This window comes from Ursus maritimus, unplaced genomic scaffold (assembly GCF_017311325.1).
Source record: "Ursus maritimus isolate PB19 unplaced genomic scaffold, ASM1731132v1 scaffold_7, whole genome shotgun sequence".
Classification (NCBI taxonomy): domain Eukaryota; kingdom Metazoa; phylum Chordata; class Mammalia; order Carnivora; family Ursidae; genus Ursus; species Ursus maritimus.
In genome coordinates, this window is record NW_024426885.1 from 39,510,119 (window position 1) to 39,521,017 (window position 10,899).

The window sequence follows — 10,899 nt, forward strand, 5'->3', positions numbered from 1 at the left end:
ACCCACCAAGCCTTGTACAGCTCAAGGGCCTGAAGACAGTTCGCAGGTAGAAAGCTCCTGTTCTCAAGAAAGAAACAGGGCTGGTTGGCTCTCCGCCTGAGGACGGCCTCCTCCTGGAGGTCTCACCCTCCCCCAGCTCAGGAGGTGGGCGTGGCAACCCCCAGGCCCCCTGCAGGCCCGTTCTCCGCTGAGAGCTGGACATCTTGCCGGCTGGGTCTTGGGTCCCGAGAGCTTGAAGGGGAACCCGTAGTGCCTGAAGGCAGGTGTAGGCGGCAGGGGTGGGTTGAGCGAAAGAGAATGTCTCCGGGGAGGCTTTCAGTGCAAGTAATAGGAACCACTGAAGCCAGTTTAAGTAAAAAAGTGACGTTATGAGAAGGATACCAGGTATGCCATGTAACTCAGGATGGCTGAGGTTCTTGTCCTGGGCTCTAGTGGGCCAGGCAGCAAGGGCCAGGGAACATCAGACCCTTCCTTCTTTCTGCTTCTCCCCGTCTTCCTCTGTAGCTGTGTCCTCGGCGCTTGGCCGCTCACAGAGCAACTCCCTCAGGTTGGCCCCCAGGCAGAGGCTCACTGTAGTTTTGGAGCCTCTGCTAGACCCCAAGAGAATGAGTCTGCTTGAGCCGGCTTGGGCCAGGGCCATGCATCCCCTGTGGAGCTATCACGTGTGGCTAATTGTGGCTGCTCGGCCGCGCCCTGGGAGGGGGGACAGCATTCTCAGACAGGAGGTGCACGATCTGAAGTATGGCCGCTCCTGGGAGACCACGCTGGAGGCCCAGAAGGGCACCGGTGTGGCCGAGACAAGCCCGGTGGAGGCAGGTCAAACCCGAGGATGAGGCAGAGGCTATCAGAGACAATACTCGTTTTAAAAATGATAACACAGCTCCATTTCTCGGCCCTACTGTTGGACACAGCCAGACTTCAGAGAATCCAACATTTGTTGGTTTTCTCTCCAGGACTTGGCCAAACACCCTGGTTGTGATCTCACATGCAACATGAAACACTGCAGAGTGTTGGGGGTGTGGTTTCTGGGCCCCATACCCTAGAAGCTCGTGGATCCCAGGGCTGTGGAACATTCCAGGTGGCCCCTTAAGCCATCCCTAGCTCCCTGCCCGTGTCTAGCCCCCCTTCCCAATGACAACAAAGCTCTGGACTCTGCATCTGGACCCCCGGGGCCCCAGCATCACTCAGTGCTGTCCGGGGAGGATAGTGAGCCGAGTGCTGGCTGGCAAGCTCCAGGCATCTCCAGTCTTTGTGTTCAAGAGGGGTGGCTGCATCCTTTCCCCCAGCATGAGCTGTTCTCCTGGCCAAGCCAGGCCCATATGCTCCCTCAGTCCCATGGCAAGAACCAGGATCCATCCCTGAACCCACCAGGAAGGACATTTCAGAAAAGTGGCTGCTCTTGCCTGTACATGGACTTTAAAGCCATCTTTTTCTGAGTCACCTCAAAACAAAGCAAGGCATCTTGGTGGAAAGCATCATCATCTGGGTACCCCAGAAGCATCTAGGGTCTTCTCTTTGCACTCTGTAGGATAGGGCAGAGGAGGCTGGGCCTCAAAGTTGAGCCTTCTCTTGCTGCTGCTGCCCATCTTCTCTCAGGCTTCTGAGCTGGGAGGTGGCCCCTGACGGGCAAAACGCCTTCCCTTCCGAGCCTGGCTCTGTGCCGGAGATGGGCTATTGCTCGTTAGTGCTCTTCCTTAGGACTTGGGCACCTGCCGCTGGTTCCCTCGACTCTGCTGGGTACATCTGGGCTCCAGAGCTGGGGCAGGGACCCGGGCGTGTGGCAGTGCTGGGGCTGTGGCTGCAGACCCTGGCTTGGATCAGCTGGGTGCCCCAGATGTCATGGCTACCCGTGTCCTGAGACGCCTGGGCTGCTGGCAGGGAGAAGAGGTTCACCAGCTGTTGAAAGGCTGTGCAGCCCCGCCTGCGGCACTCATCCAGCTCGAGCAAAGGATCCAGAGAGCATGGGAGGTGTAGGATGAATTGACCGAAGCTGGGAACCTAGCAGGTCAAGGGCTGCCTGGGCTTTGCCAATGGGGCAGGTGCTCCGAGGGGGCAAGGCCACATCCTCGGGCAGCTTCATGCCTCCACTTGGCAGAGAGAGGAGCAGCCCTTGCCCCATCCCTGGTTCTGGAGACTCTGCTTTGAGGCCGAGTTCCCCATACATGGTAACACCCCAGGGGAATCGTAGCAGTGTGGAGCAGGCAACACTATTAGCTGTGTGACACTGGGCAAGCTACCTAACCTCTCTGTGCCTAATTTCTTTATCTGTATAGTGGAAATAATAATCCTAACTTTAACTTCATAGGGTTGCTGTGTGGGTCAAGCAAGGGAGACGATGCGCAGGAAGACGTTTGTGAACGGGTCTCAGGAGAACAAGGTCATTGGCAGCACGTGGAAACCATGCTGCCTGAAGCTGCCTTTTGTTGCAGCAACTCGGGCCTGGCAAAAGGCAGCCTAAGGGCGGGGAGGAAACGGGTGGCCAGGAAGAGAAGCCCGTGGATCCTCCCCTGAGCTTTGCATGCCTGGTGGCCCCTCCCTCTCCCAAGGTCTGGATGGGGCAGCGAGAGGAGCTAAGTGACGGTGTAATGGCCGTATCTGTCAGCACTGGCCAAATGGTTTTTCCAAGAGTCAGCGAGCTAATGGCCCCGCAGCCTGGAGAGAGTTCTCCTAAGTGGAGCACTTTATCTACCGGGGAACACAAGAGCCGCATGGCCCCCGGCCGCCGGCATTCAGAGAACAGCTGCTCCTTGGCAGCCCTGAATGAGCGCCCTGTCCCCGCTGGCTTGCCTCGCACCTGCTGCCACATGCCAGTCTGCAGATGGCAGCTGAGGTGGCCGGTAGGGGGTGTGGGAACCCAACTGGGGGCGTCACCGGGGCTGGCCTTGAACCCAGAACCTCGTACCGCCCACTGGCTGTGGGGTCTTGGCCAGTCCCTTGTCCTCCCCAAGGCTCGGTTTCTTCATCTGTAAAATGGGGGCAACAAAGATCAGGCGGGATGAGGCACTGTGCCTGGCACTCGGGGGTTACTGCTGCAGAGGGGGTATATAAGCTCTTCCAGGCGATGACGATGATGAAGAGGTTCAGCCTGATGAGGGAGAAGATCCCTGTGGTCTGAGGGGAAGCCCTTGTAGGTGGAAGGGGATGCAAGAGGGCGGTGAGCCCGGGGCACCAAGCGTGCTGTGCAGACAGGCCCCGAGTTCTCCCTGAGCACACCTTGGAAGGCTCGAATGCCCGCCTACAGAGGGCGAACTGCAACTTACGCGTTATGAAATGGGCTGTCTACAGAGAGCTGCACTATATCACAATTTCTTCGAGTACTGGAGGCATATTTTTTAAAAAGTCTTTTTGTTATAAACGAATGTTAGACTTACATGCAAGTAGCAAAAACAGTAGAGTTCCCAAGTACCTGTTGCCCATTTTACCCCAGACACACAGTTTACATAACCCTCGTGCAAGGACATTGACATTGGTAAAATATTAACTAAACCACAGACCGTAATTTGGATTCTATCAGTTTTTACATATGCTATTTTTTTTGAGGGGGTGGCTACTGAAATTTCAGCCCTGTATGTTTTCCTGCAACATACTACAGTCAGGGTACAGGGGTTATTCCATCACCCCAGAGATGGTCCCCCACCCCGAACCCCTGCAACCCCTGATGTTTGCCATTGCTATACTTTTCTCATTTCAAAACTGCTGTATACATGGAATCCTAGAGTGACTGCATGTGTTTTAAAAAATGAGTGTTAAACATGATGTGACATTCCTGATGATTTAAAACGTTACATAGAGAAGAGTAAACATTGACTTGATACGATGTGACTTCTCGGGCTCCGACAGATAACATATGGTGACATTTATGAGACAGAGGAAATGTATTTTTATTAATTTATTTTTTATTGTGGTTAAATACATGAAACAAAATTTATCATCTTAACCATTTTTAAGTGCACAGTTCAATAGTCTTAAGTATATCCCCATATTCTTAGCATATTTTTCTGCAAACCGTCTCCAGGAGTTTTTCATTTCGCACAACTGAAGCTCTATATCCGTTAAAAAAACAGCCTCCCATTTCCCCCTTCCCCCAGCAACCACTATTCTACTTTCTGTTTCTTTTTTAAAGATTTTATTTTATGTATTTGGGAGTGAGAGAGAGAGATTGAGAGTATGAGTGGGGGGAGTGGCAGAGGGAGAAGCAGTCTCCCTGCTGAGCAGGGATCCCAACGTGGGGCTGGATCCCAACGTGGGGCTCGATCCCAAGACCCTGGGATCATGACCTGAGCCGAAGGCAGACGCTTTACCGACTGAGCCACCCAGGCGCCCTACTTCTGTTTCTATGGTCCGACTACTCTAGGAACCTCATGTACGTGGAGTCATGTGGTATTTATCCCTTTGTGTCCAGCTTATTTCACTTAGCACAATACCCTCAAGGTTCATCCATATTGTAGAGGTAGCAGTTATGTATCAGAATACATACATACATTCAGGCTGAGTAATATTCCATTGTAGGCATATGTCACATTTTGTTTGCCATCCATTGATCGATGGACACTTGGGTTGCTTCCACTGTTTGGCTATTGTGAAAAATGGTATGTGTGCAAATATCTTGTCAAGACCCTGCTTTCAATCCTTTTAGAGGCACATCCAGGAAGTGGGATTTTAGATCATATGGTAATTCTAGCTTTGATTTTTGGGGGAGCCACCATATTGTTTTCCACAGTGGCTGCTCCATTTTACATTCCCTCCAATAGTGTGCGGGCGTTCCAATTTCTCCATAGCCTCATCAACACTTGTTCATTTGTTTAATTGATGGTGGCCATCCTAATGGGTATGAGGTGGTAGCTCATGGTGGTTTCCATTCGCATTTCCCTCATGGTTAGTGGTCTTGGGCATCTTGTCATGTGCTTGCTGGAGGAAATTGTCTTTGATGTGAAAAAGCCTTGCTGATGGGGATTCTGGAAAGGATTGAGCAGGAGAATGTGAAGTTGACTTTGGTGATGTTTTATTAACTTTTTTGGAATCATTGTCAAGAGGAGATGGAATGCCGGTCTGTTTGTCTTGGCTGAAGAATCTGTGGTAAGCGACGAGTGCATGAATTTTCTCTGCATTTGGATCATTATACTACACCCTACAATCACATGGTAAGAAAAAAAGGAAGCGAGGTAAATTGTATCTCCCCCATTGCCGACTTTTCCTCTACTGTTTCTCTCTAGAGATGCCATTGCTACTTGGTTCTGCGTAACCGTCCAGAGATGTGCTGATGTACAGATATCTTTTTTCACATAAACAGTCACGTATCATACACACTGTTTAGTCTGTGCTTTTTTTCTCTTAAGTACATATTTTGGGGAGAATCATATATTAGTGTGTATGGTTCACCTTCTGGAATGTTCTTCCGAAGCTAATTCTCAATCCGCATGTCCATATTCCCTCCATGGATGTTTCCTAACAGACTGGCCAGTGCGCTTCTACTAGTGTATTCCTTGCACAGATGGACATGCGGTGCCTGGGCTGGCCCAACGGACATCAGTATGAAAGGTGAGGTTCGTTGGTAGCTGTGTGCCTGGTGTTGATCTTCTCCTGGTTTAATTCCAGTTAGAAACTTGATTTCCCCCTTTATACCTTATTTTTTTGAAGATGATAAGGGCCGGTACTCCAGTATAACACAAATATTGCTATATTGATAAACACGTTGATACTAAATTGTTGACTCTTAGATTAAAATATCCGTTCATCAGCTGATGTTCCAAGGGCCTACCTTTGGCACTAGAATGTTGATTTGGAGGCTTGCAGTATAAGTATGAAAATTCTGCTTGTGGGAGTGTTGATGTCTTCATGTCAAGAGCCAATGCAGTCCTGAGAGAGAAGAGGAAAGCTGGGGAAGACTAGGGTGTTGGGAGAGGAGTGGGGAGCACAGGCTGAGGGCCGACAGGAGGGACCTGTGAGCCAGGGTGAATTTTTCCCTGGAGGTGATGCAGGGAAGTCTTGGCATCTGAAGGGTCGTTGGGTTGACTTTGTCTGTTATTATAAAAATAATGAGCACAGATGGATACCATCTATGCGCCAGGAGTTCTACAAGATGCTTCCCATATAGTATTTCTAATGCTCACATGAATGGACAAGGTTTGTTTGTTTCTCCTCACACGACATCGAAAAAAATCAAGGCTAAGAGGGTTTAAGTGACTTCTCCAGAGTCAAACGGCTAGTGATTGGTGGAGTCAGAATTTTCACTTGGGGTCATCTGACGCCAAAGCCCTGGCTCTTTGACTTTTGCCACACTTCCTTTCCTACTATGGCTGCCTCAAAGTGGAGACATGTTCTGTGATGAACACCAAACTATTAGGAGCCACTCTGCTTGGCTGGAGGGAGGAGAGCATCTTGCCCACAGTGCTGGTCAGTGGATTGGATTGTGCACTTTCCAAGCAGAGGTGGGCCCTCAGCCCTACCCACTCCAAGGCAGACAGTTTGATTCCCTGTCTGCTGACGGGGAAACCAGGCACCCCTCTTTCCATCCCTTGGCTACTGCCGGGATCATGCCCTTTGTGGGCAGATTGGGTGTCCTGAGCATGGAGCTGGAGGAGCTTCCCGGAGTGTGGGCATTGGACCTGACCCCAACCCGTGAGGCAACAGGACACGTCTGCACAGCCATCGGATATGCCTGGCTGGCTCAGCCCATGGTCCCCAGGGCCTTCCTCCCCTCTGTCTAGTTACTGCTCTTGCCGTATCTCCACCAGCTTCTGGCTCTTGGCAGATTCCGGCTCATCTCTAGCAGTCAGGGTCCAGCAGTTACCCTGCCTTGGGTGATGGAGGAATGCTGAAGAGAGGGACTGTTTTCAAGCATGTAGTTGGAGTGAAGGGAAGCCAACAAGAGGTGGGGAAGCCTGGAGGGATTGACAGCCATAGAGAGCCATTCCCACCCCAGGATGTGATGGGAGGGCGCTGGAACCCGTGGGCCCTGTCACTTGAAGAGGGCTGCTGGATAGGAGCCCTGGGCCTGGGGAGAGGGATCCAGACGCTGTCAGCCCTCAGCCTCCCAGTGAGAGATCCAGAGGAATAAATATTCCCGGCCCCACTTCTCTGCCCCTGATTTCTGCTGGTTCTCTATGGCTCAAACAGAAGCCAGAGGGCAAAGGAGCTCCTCGACGCAGCTGAGGCAGGATGTTGGAGGCCAGCGGGAGACCAAGCTACCCGCCATCCCTCCGGTGCCCTTGGCATGTGGGTCTGAGTCAGTCTTCCCCTGTCCGGGCTGGGCCTCCTGCTGTTTCCACCACCACAGTGAGCAAAACTTGACCCTAGCCAGCCTCCTCTTGACTTCCTGGGAGGCTTGGGTAGGTAGCAAAATGAGGACAAGATGAGGTAGAAAATGTGAGAGTTCTGGGAGGTCCTGAGCAGAGTTACAAGGGCCTTTGGGGCCCCTCTGTCCTATCTTGGGGGCGCCCTGAGGCTGTCCACCACCCTGGCTCTGTTAGTTTCCAGAGCTCCAGCTTGCCCTGCCCTTCCCTCACAGTTTAAGTGGTCATCAATTACGCATGGAAATGGATGGCATGGCTACTCTTTCGCTTTCATTAATGTCTGTATCTCTTTCTCCAGATGTCTGTTCAGAGCTGACTCCCCATTGTCAGTCCTGGGCCAGAGGCCCATGTTCCTTCTGAGCTCCTTCCTCCCAGGAACCAGGTGGTACAACAGCTGCTCTGGGATGAGCATGTGTGGGGCCCATGAGAGGAGCCCTGAGGACAGAGGGGGACCCCAACTGCCATCCAGGTTGGGCTGGCTTGTGCTTGTCCTGAAAAGGTGGTCTGTCTCTTGGTTCCCGTTTCTCCGTGGGCCATCCCCTCTTGTGGGTGCAGGGGTGGTGGGCATGGCTGGAGGGGTCCTGGGAGAGAAGAGGGTGGGTGGATGATAGCAGGCCAGGGCTTCTAGCCATACCCACTGCCCCATTTTCTCCAAGGATATTCTTCATTCTCTGTTTTTTTTTGGAATCTACATTGCCATGTTTATGGGGGAATTAAGGAGCAGATGTGGGGCTGACAAATTCCTGAATTCCTTGTTACTTTCTGGGCATTTTGTACTGCTGGGAGAAATGAATGCAACTTGGGAGAAAATATTGCATCTTGTAAATGAATTTTCTCCATCCCCCCTCCCTCTCTCCCTCCTTCCCTCCTCTCTCCTTTACCTTCTTTGGCTCTGTGGCTTCCTCTCAGCCAGCAGGCTCCTCTCCTGTCAGCCCCATCTTGTCGCCCCACTCACCAGCATGTAGTGGGTGTGGCAGGCAGCTTCTAAATCGACCCCCAGTGATCCCCAGCTCCCATTTAATCCCCTTCCCTGGAGTATGGTCTGGACTTTGTAGCTCATTTCTAATGAATAGAAGTTATGGGATGTGTTTTGGTTTGTCTCTTTTGTTCCCCATTGTTCATTTGTTTTGTTTCTCAAATTCCACATATGAGTGAAGTCATATGGTATTTGTCTTTCTCTGACTGGCTTATTTCACTTAGCATTATACTCTCTAGATCCATCCATGTTGTTGCTAGTGGCAAGATTTCATTCTTTCTATGGCTGAATCATAATCTTGTGTGTGTGTGTGTGTGTGTGTGTATCACATCTTTATCCATTCATCTATTGATGGACACTTGGGCTGGGATGTGGCTTCTCGGATTAGGCTATGACAAGATGGTGGCTTCCATCTTGGGGACTGCTTACCCGGGAGGGGGGGGAGTGTGTAAGAAAGCCAGGTGACGAGTCATAAAGCCATCCCGTGGAGAGGCCACATGCTGAGGAACTGAGAGAGGCCTCAGGTCAATGGCTGCGAGGGTCAGAGAGCCATCTAGTCAGCTTGCAATAACCCTTCCCCAGCAGTCTTCTGATGAGACCACAACCCAGGTCAACAGCTTGATGGCAACTTTATGAGGCACCTTGAGCCAGACACCAGCCAAGCCGTGCCCAATTCCTGACTTACAGAACTTGAGACAATAAATGTTGTTTTGAGCTGCTAAGTTTTGGGATAATTTATTACACACCGATAGTTGGGGAGGCTCATTAAAGCATGGGAAGGAGGGGCTGGACCTGGGTGTAAGTTGGCAGTGGGATAGTGGGAGTCCTGCCTGCCTTCAGGAGTGGGACAAAGGGAGCCAGGTGTCTCTCTATGGCTGTGGCATCATCTGACAGCCTCACCTGTCTCGGAGCTGATATCAGCTAGATCTTAATGCCAAGGCTGAGGGACGGTGGATGACTTTATTGGGGTGGGGAGGCTGGGGTCCCTTCCCTTTTATTATTGATGGAGCTCAATGTCTATTTTATTAATAATACATGCCTGGTGGTGATGTCTATGAATGAATGTTTTTCTCCCACGTCTAATTGTTCTGTCGGGCATCCCTCCTGTAGATTTTTCATTCCGTCTTTTCTTTATTTGGTAGTTTTATTGCCAGTGATTAGTAATGGCAGCAGTTGGAGTCCTTCTTTATGGGAAAGATTCATCTCTGTTTACTAATGGGATGAATCTGGAACAAGGAGACTTGTCTCTATCCCTGCCCCCATTTAGGAGAACCTAGAGTCATAACTCCCCTGGGCTCCCTTCCCTCCCTTTCCCCCAGCACCATCTTGAAACATCACATTCTTAGGAGACTTTTTCAATCAGGAGAGATGTCCCTGTGGCAGACCTGGAATGTGGGCCATTTGCTGCTGCCCCACCACACAGTGTGTGATTCCCTATTGCCCGACTCACTATTGCTGCCTGATCAACCCCTGTCCCAGGGACGGAGCTTTCTAACTTTGAGTGAAGCTGATCTTCTGCTGCAGTGCCCTTGATGACAGCCATGCCTCCAGGCATGGTCCGAAACCTACAGGACTCACGGCTGGGGTCCAGGGTGGGCTTTTCATCCCTGTACAACACGCTGAATCTTTCCCGATACACTTGCTCCCTGTCTGATTTCTGAGAGCTAAATGGGCTATAAAGTGAACCTCTTCTGCTTTTATGGAGGTGGAGAGCTGCAGGGGTGAAGCAGGCTGAACGTGAGAGGTTTGTGGGGAGAAGCACATTTCTGCAGATGGACGGAGTTATGTCTGCTTGCGGGTAAAGTGGAGAGCGGGCAGGAGGAGGCTCCCGGCGCTGTAGAGTATGCCGACCTTGCCAAGGCTGGTTCCCCAGAGGGCGTCCGGTTCAGGGTTCCTCCCCACGCCCTCCGCGCTGGTGCAACCTGCACCGCACAGCTGGACTCCTCCTTGCAGAGCCATGGTGTTGGCGGAGCAGCTCTGGCTTCGTAGCTGCACACGCCTGGTGTTTGGATCCCAGCTCCCATCTGTGCATGCACTGAGCTGTTTGGACCTTAGATTTTTCTTCCTCACAATGGAGAGAATAATAACTTATCTGGAAGGGGCTCATCAGGCTCCTAAGAGGCGAGCCCAGCTCCTCTAGGTAAGGAGGGGTGGCTGGCCAGAGCTTAGAGCCTTAACACCTGCCCCCCGAGATTTCCCTTTAGTGTGGACCAGCTGCTTCCCCCATGCTGGCTCCATGAGATGTGTTTCCTTTAACCCCGTTCCAGGTACTCCACCTTTCCCTGGTCTCTATTCCTTCCTTCTTCCCTCCCTCCGTCCCTTGTCTCTTCTAAACACATATTTGCATCTACTATGCATCTATACGTCTACTATGTTCTAGGTGCTTTGGAAACAGTCGAGAACAAGATAGAGATCCCTGTTCTGTGGAGTCTATTATCATAGAGGGGAAAGAGACAATAAATAATAGACATGATTTAATCCTAAATTACATGGTATGTTAGCAGATGATACGCATGTGGAAAAAGTAACACAGAGGACTAAGGAAGGGCGGCCTGGCATGAGGTGGGCACTGGGTAGGTTTTGGTGGTCAGCAGGGTAGTCAGAGTAGCCCCGACCCCGAAGGTGGAGCTT